The sequence below is a fragment of the Triturus cristatus genome, chromosome 1_2 (genome assembly GCF_964204655.1).
Source record: "Triturus cristatus chromosome 1_2, aTriCri1.1, whole genome shotgun sequence".
Classification (NCBI taxonomy): domain Eukaryota; kingdom Metazoa; phylum Chordata; class Amphibia; order Caudata; family Salamandridae; genus Triturus; species Triturus cristatus.
Genome location: NC_140580.1, coordinates 16,892,367 through 16,908,820, shown reverse-complemented (window position 1 = coordinate 16,908,820; position 16,454 = coordinate 16,892,367). Strand labels below are relative to the sequence as shown.

General features: G+C 50.2%; 1 long non-coding RNA gene across 1 annotated transcript in view; it reads left to right on the top strand.

The window, feature by feature from the left end:
* Positions 1-863: 863 nt before the first annotated feature.
* The window catches only part of LOC146866649 (uncharacterized), an 87,167-nt gene continuing 71,576 nt past the window's right edge, over positions 864-16,454 (top strand). Inside the window, exon 1 of the long non-coding RNA XR_014965691.1 lies at positions 864-947. This is a non-coding gene — a long non-coding RNA (uncharacterized LOC146866649). The remainder of the gene's footprint in view (positions 948-16,454) is intronic.

The window sequence follows — 16,454 nt, the reverse complement described above, 5'->3', positions numbered from 1 at the left end:
TTCACATTGGTGTTTCGCATTTCTGCCGAGTCGCGTTGATTTTAGCGCGGACATTTGACGTGTTATCGTAGGCCTATCGCATGGTGCCGCCGTGTTGAGAATACCACGTTAACACAGTGTTATTTTTCCGCAATAGACTGCGATGTGAAGAGTTGCGTTAAGCTACTTTTGCGGTAGTTATCACACGTTCTTGAGAATATCCCCCAAGGTTGTGTGACGGCACCAAAGTTGTTTGTTTTCCATTTACCAGCCCTGCCAACTCAGTTCAGTAAATTGAAGAGCTTTCCTCCTAAAATGCCTCCCAGTGCTTAATTTGTGCCGGTGCTTTCCGGTGCTTAGCACCGGCACTTATTTCTCAGGGCCGGGTCTACGTCGTAAAATATTTCAAATTGAATTCTTCATTGACGCATGCCTTATTAAGAGGCACATTCCGCCTCCCTGGGACAGCCAGAGAGCACACAGAGCAGTGCCTTCCCATGATCGCAAGGCTGATAGTGATCGTTCTCCATAGCTGTAATCACGTCCCTCCTGCTGTCGAAAATAATGGAGCGCAGCCTCCAGGGCAGATCAGCCTTCTCAAACGGGCACCTTCCCCCACGCTCTAACTTCCGCCGCCTCTCCGCTTCCGCTTCCTGCCCCTGACATGGTCCTGAGGTGAGGTCACTTGAATAGCAGCAAGAGGCGGGCATTTTCTTTACTGGAGGAAACGTGTGAAAACTGGCTTGCAGTCAGTTTAAGTTTGGCAGTGCCATCCTGCCGCCATTCGCACTGCACAGATGTCATTTGATGTCCCGGACCGCGCCCACCGAAGAAGTGGTGGTGGTGCTTCAAGTTCAGCGAGTTGTTGAGTCCTGGACCACCGCCGCACGCAGCCCGTGCTGTGAAAGGAAGAATCGTCGCGCTCTGCTGCTGGCCCGTACCATCATGGCCCTACTCCTAGTGCAACCGTAAGTTTTATTATAGGCTTAAAATAGAAGTCAAACTTGTCTTCTACGTTAAGAGATTTAAAACGCTCGTTCAAAAAGGTAAAACAATAATTCTAATATAAACGGGTGTGCCTTTTTGCCATTGAGAAGGAAAACAGAGTGAAATGACAGAAACTAACGTTGTTTGCTCATAATACAATTTGCAGGTCTTATGTGAAAGAAGCACTCGCAAACCTCAAACCACTAGAATAAGGCAAAAAAGTATAAGAAAGATGTAAGCCCAAAACAAAATGCTAATTATGCAGTCTGGCCTACCTTTGTTCCTTCTCGGTAGAGTTTCTGGCACATCCGGCCCTGTCCCAGAATCTGCCGAGGTAATCCTGTGATTCATACCTTTCACAGCGCAGGAGACATGGCCGTACACCGGGCCCTCCAGCATGAGTCTGAGTGGTCACCCCACACATTGTCCGACTGCCTCTCACTCCAGCTGTGTGAAAGTTTATCCCTGTGTGTGCTTATCTGTTTAAGTAAGAGTCTGCAGAGCCGCTGACAGCTGAAACACCATGCTTGAAAAGAAAGAGGCATGTAGCATATCGGATATTTAACTACGTGCACGTTTGTTTGCATCAAAGAAAGAACCCATAGAATTTCAAAAACGTACACTAGAATGCAAAACAACTTGAACCAGCGTGCGTGCACTGTCCGGGCACTGTTATATTCTCAGCCAACGCAGCAGCTGACACCCACAGAACATGCTGTCTCACCCTACGATAGCAGTGTCTCTGCGGGTGGGATTATGCACAGCAGCAGGCAGTTCCTCAGTCACAACACCTGCTGTGCTGTGGTAGGTTTATCTTGTATGTGCTGTGCTGCCATGCCCCCGGCTGCAAGGGTGCTCAAATGCAGGCTGTGCACTCTGTAATGCCCCGATTACTTACCGGTAATCTTCATTACTCCGAGTATAGTCTTCCTCGCCACATGACTTACAAAGTGAGCGTCAGCTCCACAACAGAACCCTCCAAAGCAAAGCAAAAAAACAAAGTCAGCATCCCATGCCTCCCATCCCTTCCCAATATGGCCGACCCAGTCACCCATGACCCCTATAAGAGGAGGGCCGGCCCAACCCAACAGCCTGAAACTACCAAGCAAAACATGAAGCCGATAGCCAGACAGGGAGGGAGGGATGGGAAGTCATGTGGCGAGGAAGACTATACTCGGAGTAATGAAGATTACCGGTAAGTAATCGGGGCATTACCTCCTCGTTAGTCTTCCTCGCCACATGACTTACAAAGTGAGCACATACCAAAGCCAAACGGCTTCATGGAACTCACAAGACACCAACAGACCAGAGGGCAAAACCCAACAGGCCAGAACGAGTGGAAGGACCACCCAGGGGAAAGGCAACCACGAGAAGGAAAAACCAGCCCGGGACCTAATGACACCGGGAAAAACAAAAACCCGGACCCCAGAGACACGAGGTGCCGGCAGGAAGCAGCCGCAGCAAAGGCCAAAGGGGGACAGAGAAAAGCACCGGACCAGACCGCACGGAGCCAGAAGCCACAGAAAACAGGACCCAGAAAGTACGCCGGACCAACACACCAGGACCAGCCAACGGAGATCCCGAAAAGAGGGCAACAAACCCCCTCCAGAAAAAGAAGGAAAACCGAAGGAACAGAGGGCAACCCCGCCACAGCGACCCAACAGAAAAGGCACAGCCGAAAGGGAGACGCAGTGCGACAAACACAGCAACCCCGCAAGGGAGAACACCACCCGCGAGAGAGCCGAAACCACCAGAGGAATGGGGCAGCGGAACCAGTCGTAAGCAAACCGGCAAGAGCCGCAATAAAAGAAGAGTGAGACAGGACGCCAACCAATGACACATTGACAGCGTAAGTGAGACACGAACCCTCGTCCAGCGAGACCGAAGAGACCCGGCCACCCAGGGAACTCAACCAGGCTACCGCAGAAAGCGGAGAACCCGAAAGATCACCCACGCACAGAAGGCAGGGAAAAAGGCAGCGCCACGGACCGAGCCCGCCCCCACAGGGACCAAGCGAGCCGCCGAAGCGAGCACCCACCAAAGGTGAGAAGGACAGAAGGGCAGGGTGAAAACCGAACCCGAGCCACGTCAAAACCCCCAGAGAGCCACCAGAGCCAACAGGCCCCGGAACCCCAAGCCCAGGGATAAAAGACGAGGAAACAAGGCACACCGGAAGCGCACGGGCCCGCCAAGGAGCAGAGAACTGGAGGCACCATCACCCCCGGACCCTCAACAGCACCTTCGGGAACAAAAACCCGCAAGTGAAAAAAGACAACAGGGGCAGACCCAAGCGAGCACCACCAACAGGCAAAAAGTCCGGCCCACAAGGGCCAGAAACTCCGGCAGAAGAAGGAACGAGGCCAAAGAGCCAACACCGGAGACCCAAAGGGAGCAAACAGCACCAAGGGACCCAGAAGAACCCCGCCACACAGGCAGCCACAAACAGGGCCAAACACCCGGGAGCACGAGGCAGAGCCAGCCAGGCAGGGGAAAAGGGAAAACCACAGACCCAGCACAGAACATGAAAGTGCACGTCAACCAATACGGGTAAGGCAGAGCTGAACAGCATAAGGATGACGACAACTAACAAAAATGGCCCTCAAGAGAACAACCACAAATGGATGAAAGGCAAAGTGGACTCAACAGGAAAGAACCAGCGACCAAAAGGTCGAACATAGGCCCCTGCAGGAGACGCAGTAGACCAGGGAGCCACCAGTACCCAAACCCCCCAGCCGTACCAGGACAGAAGCGGGAAGGGCCCAAGGAAGGACCAGAGACAACTGGAAGGAGAAAAACAGCCAGGCAACAAGACTGCATGGAACGCCACACGAAAGTGCGCGTAATCCCAGCGCAGGGACCATGCACCAGGCGGAGAATACGTGTAGCCGCAGTGAGCATCCAAAACGAGGAAGGCCCAAACCAGTCAGACAACCCCAACAGGAAAAACCAGGGGAGAAATCAACCCCCATGACAGGAGCCGACCAGAGAAGGACCCGCAAGACCGCAAAAAGCGACCCAGCCGAAAAAAGGAGAGAATGCCCACCCCACCAGAGGAGGGCGCCGAACCCCAGGCCCGACAAACCAGGACCGTGCAGAAGGACCACAACAAAAATAAAAATCCCAACCCCCAGGGGGCAAGGAGAAGCACGGCGAAAAGGGGAGCAAGAGCCACCCGCCGAGACACGGAGCAGGCCAAAGTCCACAGCACCTGGAAGGCCCAGGCGGCACCCCAACCGGGCAACAACCCGTCCCGACCCAGCACATCCGCAGAAAGCAGACTAGGCCAGGTGCAGCCAGGGAGGCAATGCCGAACGCCCCACAGCCCCAGGAAAACCCCGGAGGACTGCCAACCAGCAATAGACAGGGACAGACCCTGCACAACAACTGCGGGAACAGGAACCCACAGAACGAAAGCACCAGGGGTACAGAGCAGACACTGCCGGCAAGCCGAAAGGCAACTAAAGCCCGCGAGGGGGCAAGGAGCCACAACAGAGGGGGCCGAGAGACCCACACAGGTACAGAGAAGCCCACAGCCGCCCCCACAGAGAGGGGGAGCCCAACGCCAAAACCCAAACCCCAAAGCCCGCTAAAGCAGGGCATCAAGCACAAGGCGGCGGGGGAGCGCAGGGCAGGGCCACGAGGGCCAGAAGGAGGGGGAACGAGAAAGTGAGCCCGACAAGGCGGGGCCACCACCCGGGACACCCACAACCAAACGGGGCAGAGTAGAAGGCAACAAACTGCCTGTGCGCAGGAAGGATGACAGCGGAGCAACACAGGACCGGAGGAGGAAGAGCAAGCATCCAGCCAGCACCCCCAACCACCAGGACAGAACATGCTCATCAGCCCAGGAGCAGGACAAATCAAAGGCTACCACTCCCCAACCTGTAAAAGAAGAGCAAGAAAACAGCCAACTATGACACTTCGACAGCATTCGCGGGACTCGAACCCCGGACCCGTGTGACCATTTACAACCACAGGCACAAGACTAACCAATGAGCTACAGCTCATGGTACACAGAAGGACGAAGGGCCGAGCGGACCTCCGGGAGCCGAACCAGCGAAAATGTGGAATAAACAGAAACAATGGGGAAACGAACCCGTAACCCTGAGAGCAAGAGTCAAGGAGCTAAACCATAAGCCCGCACCATTGAGACCATAACATATGTCTCCGGAAAGCGCAATAACATCCAGGGGACCATAGGCGCTGAATATCAGACGTTTATTGTCACCGAACTCAATGGGCCTCATCATGTCGACCACAGATGGACGAAAAACTGAGTGGACCCGCCGGGAAGTGAACCAGAGACCAAGAGGAAGAACCCAGGCCACCGCAATGGATGCAGCAGTCCACCTAGCCACCAGACCCAGCTGGAAAACAACCCAAAAACAAACGGCGCCACCCAGAGGAGCACCACCCGAGGGAACCGTGAGAGCCCGTCGGAGACAAAGGCGATGAACAACAGAAGCCACGGGAAAGGACACAAAACCACGAGGTCCATTGCAACCCAAGTCAAAGACATTCACGTAACGCCCCCAGTAGGATGAAAGGCCGAACGGACCAGCAGGGAGGTCCAACCCGCAAATTAAAATAATTCCCAACAATACAGAAGGGAAAACCAATGCCCACGCCTCAGACCGAGCAGACAGCGACTCCGAAAGACCAGCGGAAGAACAACCAAAACGCAGAGTAAGGGTACAACCAGCAGGCCAGCCCGACTCGCAAAAGCCCAACAAACATCAAGCACAAAGATGCAAGCTGCCAGAACCGACCACAAAATGGCCAAATGGGGGAAACCACGAAAGCCGCCAGGCAAACACCCCAGCAACATGTGCCCGAAAGCAAAAAAAACGAGGAACACTCACCCAGAGGACGCAGGTCCCGTGGCACTCGGAAAGAGACAGGCAGCACACACGCACACAGCCGGAAAGCACGAACCAGTGGCTTGCAGTGTGAGAGAGAACGGAGCGCGCATGCGCGGGACCGAGACACGGGCGAGCGTGCAGCAACATCGGAACCGGGAACGCCAAAGGCAAAGACAGCAGCGCGCGGCTCCCGGGAGGGAGCGCACGCCTGGTCCCGGGAAAGCCGAACGGAAACCCCAGGCAAGTCGTATTCCACGTGCATCGCACAGCGCAGCGGCGGTCCTACTGTCCAAAACAGGCAACAACGGAGCCCCGCAGCTGCTAGTGCCGGCCCCCAGGGAACGCAGCGCAGAACAGCGTAAAACAGGCCGCGCGGTCTCCGGGGCAGGAAAGGTCAAACCTCGCCGGACGCAAGCAGGCGGTGCAGCATCGGACAGCAAGGCACAACAACAGAGGAGCCAGAGGCGCCAATAAACCCCCTGACTTGCAGCGCCCCAGTCACAGTGAGGACCCCAAACAACAAAGCAGAGGCGTGCCCGGGGACCGCACAACGGGCCGCCGGCACCCCACCACACACCCAAGCTGACCAACGACCAGCAGGGAAACGGGAACACATGGTTCGGGGGAAAGAGGGGGGCCCCGGCAAGAGTGACACTCAGCCCACACGGACGAGGGGACAGGAGAACGCAGAGAGGAAAAGCCCCAGACCCCCTCGCCCCGCCTCCTGTACACCCACGGCTCGCTAAAGCAGAGCCTGACCGGCACAAGAAAATAACCTCAGAATGCAGTTTTTGTAGGCCAGAGAGCCCACTAGATTCCAAATACACCGGGGGCAACAGGCAGGGGGAATAAACTAAGTCCAAGCCCCTAGGGTCCGCTACAGCAGGACCTCCAACCATGGACCCACGCACCTGCTACAGCAGGCACCACTTACCTGAAGCGCTCCTGGAGAGAGTGCAGAACTAAAAAAACAGGCTGTTGGGTTGGGCCGGCCCTCCTCTTATAGGGGTCATGGGTGACTGGGTCGGCCATATTGGGAAGGGATGGGAGGCATGGGATGCTGACTTTGTTTTTTTGCTTTGCTTTGGAGGGTTCTGTTGTGGAGCTGACGCTCACTTTGTAAGTCATGTGGCGAGGAAGACTAACGAGGAGGTAATAGGTGTGTTTGTGAGCAGGCGTCATCTGACACAGCCTAGCAACCCAGCGAGGCCAGCATGCATACGGCCAACACCAGAGCCTGCTATCCGCCCAGTAACTCACTGCAAGGGCACTTCACCCTGCACCACCTCTACTTCCTGGGATACACTACTACCCCTGCACTGACAATAATGAATGATTCTGATTAACTCTGCTTGCACTTAATGAAGAAGCGTGCATTTTTCCTATTTAACCAACATGCCAGAGGCTACTGCTTACACTACTGCTGAATAAGGCTAGGAGATGGGTTTAACACAGGCCCTACATCACAAAACTCGTAGGGTGATGTATCACCAGCCCTTTCAACCACCTGTGACAATAAAGCAGTCACTCTTCTCCAATGAATCCTAATTTAATTTACTAACTTAGAGCTCATCAACAAGAGCATAAGTAAAGTCTTTTTCAAAATTACAGCAGGGCAGTAGGTTAGTGCCCTTCCATTTCTGCGCTCTGCAGCAGTTTTAAGATTTTCTTAGAGTTTCTCGTTGCTCATATGGGTGTAATTTCAGATTTTTATATGTTACCATCGTCTTCATTGCTTGATTTTGCTTGGGAGAAAGTGTCACTCGTAGTCATTGAATGTCACTCATAATTACACGGAAATTATGAAAATGTCACACATGGCAATCTGGAACCTTGGCAGCTATGCTGACTGTATGCAGCGGGATGACAGGACTGTGTAACTGCTGGCGCACTCCTCAAAGCAGTCCCAGCGCTTCCTGAATTTGACCTCACTTACTTCCAGCAGGAGCCACTGGTGGAAGTGGGTGGAGCCAAGGAAAGTGGGTGGGCCTCCTAAAAAAATGTGAGCACCTGCACTTCATATTTTACAAATTAAGCACTGATGCCTCCTCCTCCTCCTCTCTCGGCAGATGATGAAACTAGAAGAGTTTGTTCTGCTAGGCAAGGGCCCTTGTTAGATTACACTGAAGCATTTACTAGGTAATGTCGGTTAACATAACTCAACCAGTCATTTAAATTTGAATCTCAGGAAGATTGACATCTTCAATTTTGGCCACAAGCTGACACTATTGAAGTGGGATATAAAGGGATCAAGAGTTGATGTGGTGAAAGACTCAAGGACTACTGCTACCTCGTGGTAACCTAAACATTATAAGCTAAAAACAAGTAGCTAGCGCAAAGGGGATTTTGTATAGATACGTGTAAAGTTATTAACGTCTCACTATCTTGAGTGTTACCAATTACCATTGCTGAGGGCTTTTTCTTGTAATAAGTACACAATGGCCCTGTATACATTGTGTGGTGTTAAAATCCATAAGACTTTGAATAACATTGATTGCATATGTCTCCTTGAATTATTCCATATGAGGAAAGTCACAAGAGAGCATGCCATAAGAATGGAACTGTGCCATTTAGCCTTTAGCAGTTGAAACTGATAAAGCTGCTTTACATTGCTGCCTGAAACTCGGACCGGCAGATCTCAAGTAACTGAGAGTGATGATGAAGCCTGCCAATGGTAAGTAATGGACTGGCTCTAAGCCCATGTAAGTACACAGAGGGGCATATTTACAAGCCCCTATCGCCACCTGACCGTCCCTTTTTGTGATGTTCTGGTGGTGATAACCCCTTTGCCTTATTTACAAGGTGGCATTAAGCCACTTAATGTGGCTTAATGCCGCCTTGTAAATAATGCCCCTTTCATGCAGCACTTAGCGTGAAAGGGGCAGGCAATGCGTGTTGCAGTGGGCGTTACACCGCAACACCCTTTTTTTTTGACACGGCCCCCTATTTACAAGGGTGGCATAAATAGGGGGCAGTCCCAAAAATAAGACCAGGGAAAACCTGGTCTTAACCTGGCAAAACGAGGAGAAATTATTATTTTCTCCTCGTTTTGCTGTTTCCATGTGTGCTGCATTCTGCAGCACACATAGAAAGAGCAAGTTGCCAGTACTAATTGTTAATGGGCTGGAAGGTGCCCCTTTCTGTACATAAACAATCATTTGAAAATTATGAGTTGCAACTTCTGTATGTACTGTATTCTGTAGTACACATAGAAGTTACAAATCGCCATTATTGATTGTTTATCTTTACCACGCACATAAGTACCACACAGGTAACTATTTGTACCTTTACCACGCCGTACTTCGCCCTGCAAGTAAGTACTTTTTTTTTAACATAACATACTTTTTATGATATTTTAAAAAGTGATTTTAGCGTTTAGGGATGGGTAGATATAAATAGAGGTGAGGGTGACTTTAGTGTTCATGGTTGGGTAGGGGTAAATGGATGTGAGGGTGACATGAGAGTTACGGAGTGGGTGGAGGTAAAGGGAGATGAGAGTGACATGAGGGCTCAGGGGTGGGTAGAAATACAAGTAGGTGAGGATGGCTTGAGGGCTCAGAGCTGGGTAGAGGTAAAGGGAGGTAATGGTGATGTGAGGCTTCAGAAGTGGATAGAAGTAGAGGGATGTGAGGGTGACTTGAGGGTTCAGGGGTGGGTAGTGGTAAAGGGATGTGAGTGTGACTTGAGGGCAGAGAGGTGGGTAGAGATAAAGTGAGATATGTGTGACTTGAGGACTTTGAGGCAGCTAGAGGTAAAGGGAGTTAAGGGTGACTTAAGAACTCAGGGTGGGTCGAGGTAGAGGGAGGTGAGGGTGACTTGTGTGTTCAGGTGTAGGTACAGGGAGGTGAGGGTAATTTGAGGGTTCAGGTGTGGGTAGAGATAAAGGGAGATGAGGTGACTTGAGGGATCAGGGATAGGTAGAGGTAAAGGGGGTGAGGGTGACTTAAAGGCTCAGGGGTGGGGAGAGGTAAAGGGAGGTGAGGGTGACTTGAGAGCTCAGTTGTGGGTATAGGTAGAGGGAGGTGAGGGTTACTTAAGGGCTTAGGGGTGGGTAGAGGTAAAGGGGTGAGGGGGACTTGTGGGCTCAGGGGTGGGGGAGGTAAAGGGAGGAAAGGGTGACTTGAGCGCTCAGTGGTAGGTAGAGAGAGGTGAGGGTGACTTAAGGGCTTGGGGTGGATAGAGGTAAAGGGAGGTGAAGGTGACTGGTGAGAGTGACTTGATGGTTCAGAGGTGGGTAGATGTAAAGTGAGGTGAAGATGACTTGGGGGATCAATGGAGGGTAGAGATAAAGGGAGGTGAGGGTGACTTGAGGGTTCAGAGATGGGCAGAGGTAAAGGGAGGTGAAGGTGACTGGTGAGGGCAACTTGAGCATTCAGGCGTTGGTGGAGGTCAAGGGAGGTGAGGGTGATTTGAGAGTTTGGAGGTTGTAAGAGGTGAAGTGAAGTAAAGTGATTTTAGGGTGCAGGGGTGGATTAGTGGTAAAATGAGGTAAGGGTGAATGTAATATCTGAGGTAGAGGAGGATAAGGGAAAATTTAGGGTTCAGGGGTTAGTAGTGATAAAGAGAAGTAAAGGTGATTTAGGGTTTAGGGGTGTGTAGAGATAAAGGGATGTATGGGTCAAACATAAAACGTTTGAAAACACCTTGTGTTTGATGAATAAAACATCATTTAAATTTTAAAAGAGGTACCCAACAAATAAATAAATGTGACACTGTGGCAAATATTAATTTGGAAACACACATACTGTATGGCAACAGTCTTAAATGAAGGGAGTATGTTTACCCCTTCATCATCAATTAAAGCGACTGGCAGCCAAAATATAAGTTTCCGAAACTGGTCACTTGCCAGAAAGTTTTATTATTGCTTGTTGTTTGTGTTAATCTCTTGAAAATACCAGTAAGAGGGAGCTTCAACTCTGATTATTTTAAGTTGTCTTGCAAGCAAAAGTAAAGAAAATACCACAATCAGAATGCACGGAAGAACACTAATCAAGATATCAATCAGTGCATAGTCCGGGCTCCAAGGAAAAAAACCACACACGGACACAAATTGAAGTTGACAGGAGCTGACAGGTGCTCACCAATGAAACGTAAGAAAATATGATTGACAGTGAAAGTAACCAATTGTAAGTAGTAGGTGGGCTAAAAGCCCCTTTTTAGAGTTTAATTTCTTTAGAAACAATAGACTGCCGCAAACAACAGTGCATGCGTGCTCTCAGGCACAACTCAATGTGCTATCTTAGGGGAAACTTAAAAACGGGTTTTGATGTTAATATGCTGTCTAACTCTATTGGCTTTGTATAAAGGATTAGTCTATCAATATGTAGAATCAAAACCATAGTCAAAGTTTTTGCAATAGTCTCATCACAACAAAGAGGGCGTGGAGGTTTTTTCAAAGTACAGGCCTAGAAATATATACCTACAGGAAAATACACATCACTGGACAGAAACTGAAGAATTGATGCCAAATGAAGACTGCATAACTTGAAAGTGGAAAGCATAACGCACATAATCTGCTCACACACCAGTTTAATGAATATAAGAGCGAAATATTTGGGGCCTAAACTCTTTGATCATGGACGAGGCATCCCACAGCAGCCATAGAACTTTATGATGCTGGACTCACAATCAAAATATGTGCTATCTTTGTTCAGTTTTTAGAACTATCTTTTCCAAGAATGCAGTTATTATAGGCTAGTGCTGCTACTGGTGTGGTCCACCGTGATTAATGTGTCCCTTAGTGTTTGTAAGAAGCATTGGTTATTTGAGATTTTAAAACTAAAAGTTTGTTAGAGCTTACTGGGATTAGAGACAGCTAATACATTTTTAAATGTATGTATGAAGTCATAAAACCTGGATGAAACAGATTAAATGGAATGTGCTAACTTTAAATAGTTTTTAATTGTTACGGGGGGAATGTATTTTTCTCATTATTAATTGTAATTATTTATTGATCTCATGAACATGTTCTGTATACCGTCTGACACTGAAGTATAATTAAGTGTTCTGCCTCTTCTTTGTTTTATAGTCGATTGTAGTAATTGATTTTAGCAACTGTTGCATTAGCTTTGTTTTACTCAAGAGAACAATACAACATTGAACGTGAAGAGTCTTGCAAGGTGACAAATTTGGATGCATCCGTTTTTTGTAGGGAGTCTGTTAGAAATGGGATTTCTGGCTAGTTGAGACTTTCGCCAAAGCAATGCAGAAACCACCATTCTAGTCAGGATAAGGGAGTTACACGTCTAAAATAACCCCTGCTCACCCCCTTGGTAGCTTGCTATGAGCAGACAGGCTTATCTTAGAGGCAGTGTGTAAAGCATTTGCACATAACCAACAGTAACACAGCGTACGCACTACAAAAGAACACCACACCAGTTTAGAAAAATATCCACTATTTTTATATAATTAAAATAAGACCAAAAACGATTAAAAAAATCCACAATACGATACTTCAAAGTTCACTGTTCAAAAACTACGTTGATTAAAAAGAGTTCCTTGGGTGCATAGCTCCGTCCGGGCTTCCACGGCGTCGTGAGCACAAAAATCCGAAAACAGTCTGGCTGACCGTGGGGTCGCGGACAACTACAAACAGAACCTTTCAGAGATGCAGGGCGATGGGGCCCTTGAAGTCACTCGCGTTTGCAGGTCGAGCTCCTCTCTGATGGGATCAAGTGCGCTGGTGCCAACAGGCGTCGGGTGCTGCGGTGCGAAGTGCAGCGTTGCAGCGTGCGGTGCCCCCAGGTCGCGGTGCGAGCAGCGGCTCCGTGGCGGCGTCAGATGGCATCGTCAGTGAGACCAGGGTCACAATGCGAGATGGAGGTGGTGCTCGTCACGGTGCTAGCAGGTCACGGTGCAAGCAGCGGTGTTGTCGTTGCTGGAGCGCTGTCGTCGGCTGACGAACTGAGTCGATGATACCGGCGTCGGTGGGCCACGGCTGCGGTATGGGATGAGTGCAGTGCGTCGTGTAACTTACGAGCGGTGCCCCCGAACCACGGTGGAAGCAGCGGCACCGATTTCGGCAGGAGGTGGCTGTAGGAGAGTAGGATCTGCACTTATGTTGCCCCCACTTTTTTTCTGATGTTTACACTGGTTTCTGGCTATAGTCTGGCTGGGTCCCTGCTAATCAGGGCCCCAGCCTCTCTGTTCTCTCTAAACAACTTGGAGTGCATATTAGATGCACTAGTGATTGGATACTGTGGCATCTTATGAGCCCCTAGTATATGGTACCTTAGGTACCAAGGGCATAGGTACTTCACAGGCCTACCAGGGGCTGAAGCATGTATTATGCCACCCCTGGGAAGCAGACTAAATCTGACAGCACAGGCCTGCTACTGTAGCCTGGGTGAGGTAGTGTTAGCACTCCTCACTGAGGTATAGGTTCCCTATATCTCACCTTACACACACATATAAACCTCTCAGTCAACCCTAAGGCAGGCCCTATCAATCCTGAGGGCAGAGTGCTTGGTTTCCATGTGACGGGGTGCCTCTGCCTGAGCAGGGCCCCTCTGCAGATCTCAGAGTCTATTCTCCGTAGCTGTTTGTGGATGCGGTTAAACCATATACTCTTAAGTGCTTGGTGTCAAACGCTTTGGAATCATACCCCCACACCAGTAACTGGTGTGGGAGTATGATCCCACCCTTCTAGAGGGATAGACATGTACCCACTGGGGAAACACGGTAAAATCCTGAAGAGCCCTGGCATCACAAAATGGATGCCACCAGCACAGACACTGGGCTGCCCTCCTGCTGCTGACCGAAACTCGCAGTGGAGGAGGCCCAACAATAGGCATCCTGTCACAGGGAGGTGTAACCAACTTCCAGACAGGATTTAGTGTATTGGGGCTGGGTGGGTGCACTCCTAGAGTGCTTTGAAGTCCTGCACTGGGGGAGCAGTAGGCTCCTCTGTGCATATGCCAGCTCAAACCGGTTCAGGGGCTACCAGCCCCTGCTCTGGCGCGAAACTGGACAAAGGGAAGTGGGTGTAGCCACCCACTCCCCTGACCCTCCCATAGGAGTGGTCATAGAGCTAGTCCCTCCCTTTCTTTTAGTATAAGTTATTGAACCCTTGCCATTGCAAACTAGATATCCCTGGATGACGCTCTGAAGAAGAATCCTGGACCTTTGACGTTCCACTACCTTTGGAAGACTGAAGAATCTCCCTTGGAGTCACGGAGTGTCTCCCCTGCTTGGCAGGCACCAAAACTTTGCATCAACGGTCGCAAACTTTCCCGCTCCCGATGGAGTTCGAAGTCCCTGCAGCCCCGGAAGTTGATTTCCTGACTTTTCCAAGGCCATCGTGAGTCCCCAGTTAAGCTGAGGCAAGTGGACCCCACGAGTGACGAGGAACAGCAATACCCAGGTACTGTGCACTATTGTCAAGTGCAACCCCTTCACGACGTTCTACGACCTTCTGCTTTGGACCACATGTGGTCCAAGCCTTCAGCAGAATTTCTTCCGAAGATCAGAGGCCTACCTTGTCCCGAGTGACCGTGGACTCCTGGTGAGTGAATCCTCCTGAGGTGTCTTCATGATGCCTTGCCAGTTGGCTTGTGGGTTCCCAGAAGACTTTTATACAGAACCAAAGGGCTCCCCTGGTTGCTCCAGGCCTGCCCTGACTTACCCTTGCAGAGTGAGTCCCTCAGACCTTGCTGGTCTGCACCGCTGACTTTCTTCACTTTCCACAAGACTTGCTGTTGCCAAGGCTTGTTGGCTCCAATCCAGTTGCCGACACCTCAGTAAGCTGAAGACTTTGTGGCACACTCCGAATCCAGCTCCTGGTTGTCGTTGATGCCTCCTGGACCTCTTGGCTGAAGAGTCAAGACACCCATGATCACCTAAAATCACCCGACTACTGTGGGCATCCAGCTTCCTGGCCCCGGGTCACAGGATAGTGACTTTGAACACTGTCTCCTCTGCTTTCAGGTCTTCTTTCTTCTGAATCCAGCCTTGGATTCCACCGGACACTTCTCCTGTCTTCACAAGCAGCAAGTCTTCTTTGGCTCCCATTGAAAACGATGCCGCGACCCGACACCAAAAGACACCTATGCACCCAGCTTCCCTGGGTGAGGTAACTCAAGTACTCCAGTGCTCCTGTGTGTGTTGGCTCTATAACTACTTACCCTGTAAGTGACTTGCTTGTAGACTCTCCCGAAGTATCCTAAAACTTTAAAATTCAAACCGCGACTTGCTCCATTGAAGTCTATTGGGACCCGCGGCTGTGTTCTCACACTGCATGCGTCTCCAGTGGGTCCTTTACTTACCTGCCTTGGGTGGATTAGTGAGGCCTGAGCGCTTCTGAAGACCTTAGGCCTTCTCCCTTCTCAAGTCGTTCTTCTTATACCTCCAGATGCTACCACGTTAGAAGTTATCCTATTTGAAAGTTACCAAAAACTAATGGAACAGAAATTGAATTTGACTGCAGACAAATGATGCAAGAAAATATTGGGACTTCTAAGACCATGATAATGGCACATACTTAAAACTGTCGGTGGGAAGTTGGCCTCCTCTCAGCTACGAATGGTTGTTGGTCTCACTTGAGATAAAAATGAAAAAAATTGCCTAGATTTTCACGCAAGTATAATGGATATGGGGCAGAGAGCAGGGGGACAGGGGTTCCAGGGCCTGGCACGTGTCTTACTGCCCAAACATGTACTGTTCATAATTATACACTTCATAAGGATAAACTTTAAAAATACGTTCCTTTATGTTTGTTTCCCGTCTTGCAGATCAACTTTTGTTGATGCTTCGAATTGTTTTCTGTAGCGCCTTGAAGTGACCGAAAGAATCACGTGTTGTCACCTACAAAAGGCGCATTAAATAAATACATTTTGTATAGATACATACCATCCGCCTTCAGGTATGATACCTCCACGGATGATGTTTATGTTGCGTACAGGAGACAGGCAGCCTGGAGTAAGTATCTACCTGGGGGGGGGGGGGGGGGGGCGCCTTTGCAGCGCGGGCAAGACCGGGCTTGCAGCTCGCCGCAGTAGGCCGTAGGGTCACCGCACAGATTGTGCACAGCCTTGCATGTCCGGGCTGCCTGCTCCGAGCTGCTCTTGTCAGCCGCCTGCCTCTAGTGCAGGGGTCTTCAAACTGTGGGGCGCGACCCCCAGGGGGGCCGTGGAGTGATGCAAAGGGGGTCGCGCCTTCCCGGGCTGCTGCAGTGAAACTTGAGCTGCTGGGGGCTCAGCTGGGCAGTGTCTGGATTCCTATCTCCGGCACCCCCGTGTTTTTTCACAGGTCTTTAAAGACCATTTAACATGCCTTTGTAAACTGCTTACAGAGGCTTAGGTTTTTTTGCTGGTTCCAGTACCCCCTGGGTCCCCACATTTGGATTTTACATTCACTGCCGTAGTGTGAGAATGCATTTCATGGAAAGGAATACAAAGTTGGCTTCCTGGGGGCGCAGTGTGTGAAAGTTTATTGTGCTTTTGAAGCACCTGCTGCAGCGTTTCGTTCCCCCGGCAATTACCAGGCCTCACATAAATGTCAAGATAACTTGTGTGATTAATTATCTTCCTGGAGAGAGATCAGAATGTTGTATAGTTGAGGTTTTGACTTAGGTGAAGTTAGTGCAGAGGGTTAATATGCCTGCTGCAAAGAACGTGTACCAAGTAGATT